This window comes from Lolium rigidum, chromosome 4, assembly GCF_022539505.1.
Source record: "Lolium rigidum isolate FL_2022 chromosome 4, APGP_CSIRO_Lrig_0.1, whole genome shotgun sequence".
Taxonomy (NCBI): Eukaryota; Viridiplantae; Streptophyta; class Magnoliopsida; order Poales; family Poaceae; genus Lolium; species Lolium rigidum.
Window position 1 is genome coordinate 175,026,204 of NC_061511.1, and position 7,017 is coordinate 175,033,220.

Below are 7,017 nucleotides of genomic sequence, written 5' to 3' on the forward strand. Positions count from 1 at the left end.
ACTCTTCACTGAAATACTAGTGTTGGTACTCTTGCATTTTTTTTAATTGTGGCTCAAACTAAAATTATGGGAGAACTCTCGTCGGTATTTACAGGCATGTGGTTTGGTATCTATGTTGTTTTTCTACGGTTGCTTTTAGACAATACAAGATTGTTTCATGGAATAAGAACGAGTTTAAAAACCTCACAATTTACTAATTGTTTTAAAATTATTTTGTAGTTGGTGGACATGGCTGACGTATCTCGACCATGTATTATTTCATTACCATAAATATATCATGGTATTGGTTACCAAAGGGAAAAAAGGGAATTATGGTTTTGAAGTAGGTAAATGGTCTAAGTATCTAAAAAAACTGCAACTCAACCCTACCTGACTAGCTGAAAGTTCTCATTTGAACCCAAGCTCATATGTTCATGCAAATAGCAAACAAACCCAAAAAAAAGAGCTGATTTTTTTATAACGAACATGAAAATATGTTCTAGCCGTGTGCAAATTTTTGCAGAGAAATAACATATGGTGGTATGTGCAAAGAAAATAAAGGATTTGATCATAAGTATATTAAGGAGTATGCTTTTGAAGTCACTATGTGGGCTAATTATGTGCAAACAATTCTGTAATTAAACTCTAGTTGCCTTGCCGAATATTCACACTTGAACTTGAGCATGTATGCTCCTACGTACTCCAATAAAATATAAATACATAGTAGAAAACAAGCAAAATAGATCTTTTTTTGCACACAAATAACATGTGTGGTCGGTCTTTGCAAAAAAAAAATGGTGCCTTTTAGATCATTAAGATTGGTTATTTACAACACTCAAATTTTTCTTTCTGCATTGCTGACTACCACTACTACAGATTGGGTCTTTTAAGGCCCAATAGCACATAGAAGGTCTTTTTCTATGTGGTGTGAAATAACAGTGACGCTCAATAATTTTGAGCGGTCAGAACATATGTTTATGTTCATTGAATCATTGTACAAAAGTTTCATTTTTTTTTTTTTTTTGCTATTTTTAATTTACTATCCAGCCAGGAGCAAATGAGCTTTTTGACAGACATGCAGTAGGAAAAAATCCCTTTCATTTCTATTATATAGGTGATGGAATATATACATATATACATAGGAGCAAATGAGTTAGGGAGCAGAAAGAAACACTGCGACCTTGCCTCACAACCATTTTAAGGACACTATTATGATTTATTTTCGCAAAGTATCTCTGATATATCAATCATCATCCACAGCTGTATATAAAACATTAAAATTAATATAAAAATATATAAATAAGTTTTTGGATGAGCCAGTCAAAGGCGCGTCGCCGTCCTAACCCCTTTATCACTGAAGCCGGGTAAAGAACCCTATTATGCTTATGCTGAAAAACCTCTAGGAAGGATGAAAACTAAAATCAATGCAGAAATTCAGAAAATTAAAAGTATAAAAGGTAAACCATGGCACAAGACAGGTACCCTAAGTGCCTAGCTATGACATGAGGTTTTCCGTCTGCTCGTCTCTGCTAGATGTCTTTCAGGGGCGCAGCTGGGCCTTGGGAAACCAGGGCCGTGGCCCAGCGTCTGGAAAATGTTCTTTCCCGTATACATAACTGAGCACAGCATGGTGCACCCGGGTGCAAGTGCACCTAATTATGAAAAATTCTAAGAAACGCTATTTTAAAGTTTCAGAAAAATTTAAAAAGTTGCACGCATGTATGTATTATGTTGATACTTACTTGCGCAGTTTTTGGCAGGAAAATCAACCATGTGTGACCTACACGTAAATGTGAAAATAGGAAATCCTATTTCTGTACAAAACCATCATTATAGTGTCATTTTGACATTTTGTCATTTTTATGTTGGCCACGTACAATCGTATTTCTGCGAAAATTTACACCAATAAGTATCAAGATAATATATACATGCAAAAAATTATTTCCATTTTTCTCAATTTTTTTTTGGAGCAACCGGTAGGAGTTCTGTTTTTTTCATAAAGAAGAGGGAAATTGGCCAATTTATAAGGAAAAATGGCCGAAAACCGATACAGACACAACACACGTGTCCGGTTTATAGAGAAACCAGGCAAGGAAAACCAACGGCACAGTTTTTCAAGGAGAACTGACAAAAGCCCAACACAAGGCCTCACTACCTAGCTCAACTAGGTCTGGAGCGCCACCAGACGACAACAGCACGACGGCAACTGCGAGCACTACGACCACCCGGTCTACGGCCAAAAGGAACGGCTAGGCCTTTCAAGCTTCGTAGGGTGAGGCATGCCGCAATAAACAAGCCGGCGGCTGATACGTCTCCGACGTATCGATAATTTCTTATGTTCCATGCCACATTATTGATGATATCTACATGTTTTATACATATTATATGTCGTATTTATGCATTTTCCGGCACTAACCTATTAACGAGATGCCGAAGAGCCGATTCTTGTTTTCTGCTGTTTTTGGTTTCAGAAATCCTAGTAAGGAAATATTCTCGGAATTGGACGAAATCAACGCCCAGGGTCCTATTTTTGCACGAAGCTTCCAGAAGACCGAGGGATAGACGAAGTGGGGCCATGATACGTCTCCAACGTATCTATAATTTCTGATGTTCCATGCTTGTTGTATGACAATACCAACATGTTTTGTTCACACTTTATATCATTTTTATGCGTTTTCCGGAACTAACCTATTGACGAGATGCCGAAAGGCCAGTTCGTTTTCTGCTGTTTTTGGTTTCAGAAATCCTAGTAAGGAAATATTTTCGGAATCGGACGAAATCAACACCGAAAGTCTTAGAATTCCCGGAAGCTTCCGGAACACCGAAGGAGAGTCGGAGGCGGGCAGCGGGGGCCCACACCATAAGGCGGCGCGGGTGGCCCCCTGGCCGCGCCAGCCTATGGTGTGGGGGCCCCAGCCGCCTCCTTGCGCCGCCTCTCCGCCTATATATTCGTCCCTGACCTAAAAACATCGACACGTTCGACGAAACCCACAGAAACCTTCCAGAGCCGCCGCCATCGCGAAGCCAAGATCTGGGGGACAGGGACTCTCGTTCCGGCACGCTGCCGGGACGGGGAAGTGCCCCGGAAGGCTTCTCCATCGACACCGCTGCCATCTCCATCGCCATCTTCATCACCGCTGCTGCTCCCATGAGGAGGGAGTAGTTCTCCATCGAGGCTCGGGGCTATACCGGTAGCTATGTGGTTAATCTCTCTCCTATGTACTTCAATACAATGATCTCATGAGCTGCTTTACATGATTGAGATTCATATGAGCTTTGTATCGCTACTAGTTGTGTGCTACTCATGTGATGTTATTAAAGTAGTCTATTCCTCCTGCATGGTGTAAAGGTGACTAGTGTGTGCACCATGTGGTTCTTGTCGTAGGCTATGATCATGATCTCTTGTAGATTGTGGAGTTAATTATCATTATGATAGTATTGATGTGATCTATTCCTCCTTCATAGTGTAATGTGGACAGTGCGTGCACGATGTTAGTTCTTGGTTTATTTTGCAATGATCTATTATGCTCTAAGGTTATTTAAATATGAACATTATTGTGGAGCTTGTTAACTCCGGCATTGAGGGTTCGTGTAATCCTACGCAATGTGTTCATCATCCAACAAAAGAGTGTATGTAGCACATATGAGAAAGAGTTATTTATTATGCGATCAATGTTGAGAGTGTCCACTAGTGAAAGTATGATCCCTAGGCCTTGTTCCTAAATACTGCTATCGCTGCTTGTTTATTGTTTTACTGCGTTACTACTGCTGCAATACTACCACCATCAACTACACGCCAGCAAGCTATTTTCTGGCACCGTTGCTACTGCTCATACTTATTCATACCACCTGTATTTCACTATCTCTTCGCCGAACTAGTACACCTATTAGGTGTGTTGGGGACACAAGAGACTTCTCGCTTTGTGGTTGCAGGGTTGCATGAGAGGGATATCTTTGACCTCTTCCTCCCTGAGTTCGATAAACCTTGGGTGATCCACTTAAGGGAAAACTTGCTGCTGTTCTACAAACCTCTCGCTCTTGGAGGCCCAACACTGTCTATAGGAAAAGGAGGGGGCGTAGACATCAAGCTATTTTCTGGCGCCGTTGCCGGGGAGGAAAGGTAAAAGGTACTCACACTCCGGATCTCGGCTACCAAGCTATTTTCCGGCGCATTGTAAGTACTCAAAGCTATTTCCTTTAGATCCTGCAATTGCATATTTTTGTTTCTTGTTTACACTAGTTTGGCATAATGGACAAAAATGAGCTTCTTATGCTATTTCCTGATTTAAAACATGGATTGTTTGATGCGAAAATTAAAAAACCTATGGAATCTTATTTGCATGCTGGTAGTAATATTAGTATGAACGCTTTGAACACCATTGTTGATAATGATATAGAAAGTTCTAAGCTTGGGGAAGCTGGTTTTCATGATCTTTTTAGTCCCCCAAGCATTGAGGAGAAAATTTTCTTTGATGATACTTTGCCTCCCATATATGATGATTATAATGATAGTGGTCTTTTGGTGCCACCTACTATGGAGAGTAAATTTTGTTGTGATTATACTATGCCTCCAACACTTGATGAGAATAATAATGATAGCTACTTTGTTGAATTTGCTCCTACTACAATTAATAAGAATAACTATGATTATGTGCATGAGACTCATGATAAGAATGCTTTATGTGATAGTTATATTGTTGAGTTTTCTCATGATGCTACTGAAAGTTATTATGAGAGAGGAAAATATGGTTGTAGAAATTTTCATGTTACTAAAACACCTCTCTATGTGCTGAAATTTTTGAAGCTACACTTGTTTTATCTTCCTATGCTTGTTACTTTGCTCTTCATGAACTTGTTTATTTACAAGATTCCTATGCATAGGAAGCATGTTAGACTTAAATGTGTTTTGAATTTGCCTCTTGATGCTCTCTTTTGCTTCAAATATTATTTCTTGCGAGTGCATCATTAAAACTGCTGAGCCCATCTTAATGGCTATAAAGAAAGAACTTCTTGGGAGATAACCCATATGTTATTTTGCTACAGTACTTTGTTTTATATTTGTGTCTTGGAAGTTGTTTACTACTGTAGCAACCTCTCTTTATCTTAGTTTTGTGTTTTGTTGTGCCAAGTGAAGCCTCTAATCGAAGGTTGATACTAGATTTGGATTTCTGCGCAGAAACAGATTTCTATCTGTCACGAATCTGGGCTGTTTTCTCTGTAGATAAATCAGAAAAATATGCCAATTTACGTGCGTGTTCCTCAGATATGTACGCAACTTTCATTAGTTTTGAGTTTTCTGATCTGAGCAACGGAAGTATTTATTAAAAATTCGTCTTTACGGACTGTTCTGTTTTGACAGATTCTGCATTTTATTTCGCATTGCTTCTTTCGCTGTGTTGGGTGGATTTCTTTGTTCCATTACCTTCCAGTAGCTTTGAGCAATGTACAGAAGTGTTAAGAATGATTGTGTCACCTCTGAACATGTGAGTTTTTGATTATGTACTAACCCCTCTAATGAAGTTTATGAGAAGTTTGGTGTGAAGGAAGTTTTCAAGGGTCAAGAGAGGAGGATGATATACTATGATCAAGAAGAGTGAAAGCTCTAAGCTTGGGGATGCCCCGGTGGTTCATCCCTGCATATTTCAAGAAGACTCAAGCATCTAAGCTTGGGGATGCCCAAGGCATCCCCTTCTTCATCGACAACATTATCAGGTTCCTCCCCTGAAACTATATTTTTATTCGGTCACATCTTATGTACTTTACTTGGAGCGTCTGTGTGCTTTTGTTTTTGTTTTTGTTTGAATAAATGCTTGTATGGGTGAGAGACACGCTCCGCTGGTTCGTATGAACACATGTGTTCTTAGCTTTTAATTTTCATGGCGAAGGTTGAAACTGCTTCGTTAATTGTTATATGGTTGGAAACAGAAAATGCTACATGTAGTAATTGGTATGATGTCTTGAATAACTTGATATTTGGCAATTGTTGTGCTCTTGTTTAAGCTCTTGCATCATATACTTTGCACCTATTAGTGAAGAAATACATAGAGCTTGTTAAAATTTGGTTTGCATGAGTGGTTTCTCTAGAGTCTAGATATTTTCTAGTGAGGTGTTTGAACAACAAGGAAGACGATGTATAGTCTTATAATGCTAGTAATATGTCTTTTATGTGAGTTTTGATGTACTAGTTTATGCTTGTGTTTGCTTCAAACAACCTTGCTAGCCTAAACCTTGTATCGAGAGGGAATACTTCTCATGCATCCAAATCCTTGAGCCAAACAATATTATGCCATTTGTGTCCACCATACCTACCTACTACATGGTATTTCTCCGCCATTCCAAAGTAAATTGCTTGAGTGCTACCTTTAAACAATTCAAAATTTATCACCTCTGATTTGTGTCAATGTTTTATAGCTCATGAGGAAGTATGTGGTGTTTATCTTTCAATCTTGTTGGGCAACTTTCACCAATGGACTAGTGGCTTCATCCGCTTATCCAATAATTTTGCAAAAAGAGCTGGCAATGGGATTCCCAGTCCCAAATTAATTAACTTAAATAGACACTCCTCCATGGTATGTGATTGTTGGACGGCACCCGAAGGACTCGGTTAGCCATGGCTTGTGTAAGCAAAGGTTGGGAGGAGTGTCATCATAATAAAACTAAAATAAAAAGGCACTCCTTCATGGTATGAGATTGTTGGCGGGCACCCGAGGATTCGGTTAGCCATGGTTTGTGAAAGAAAGGTTGGAAGGAGTGCCACCCAAAAATAAAATAAAATGGGAGCCGCTCTTTGAAGGTTTGTCTGGCAAGGGGGTTAGAGTACCCGCTACCATTCGTTGACAACAACATACACCTCTCAAAACTTTATTTTTATGCTCTCTTTATGTTTTAAAAAATAAAAGCTCTAGCACAAATATAGCAATCAATGCTTCCCTTTGTGAAGGGCCATTCTTTTACTTTTATGTTGAGTCAGTTTACCCATTTCTCTCTATCCTAGAAGCAAACACTTGTGTTAACTGTGCATTGATTCTTACATACTTG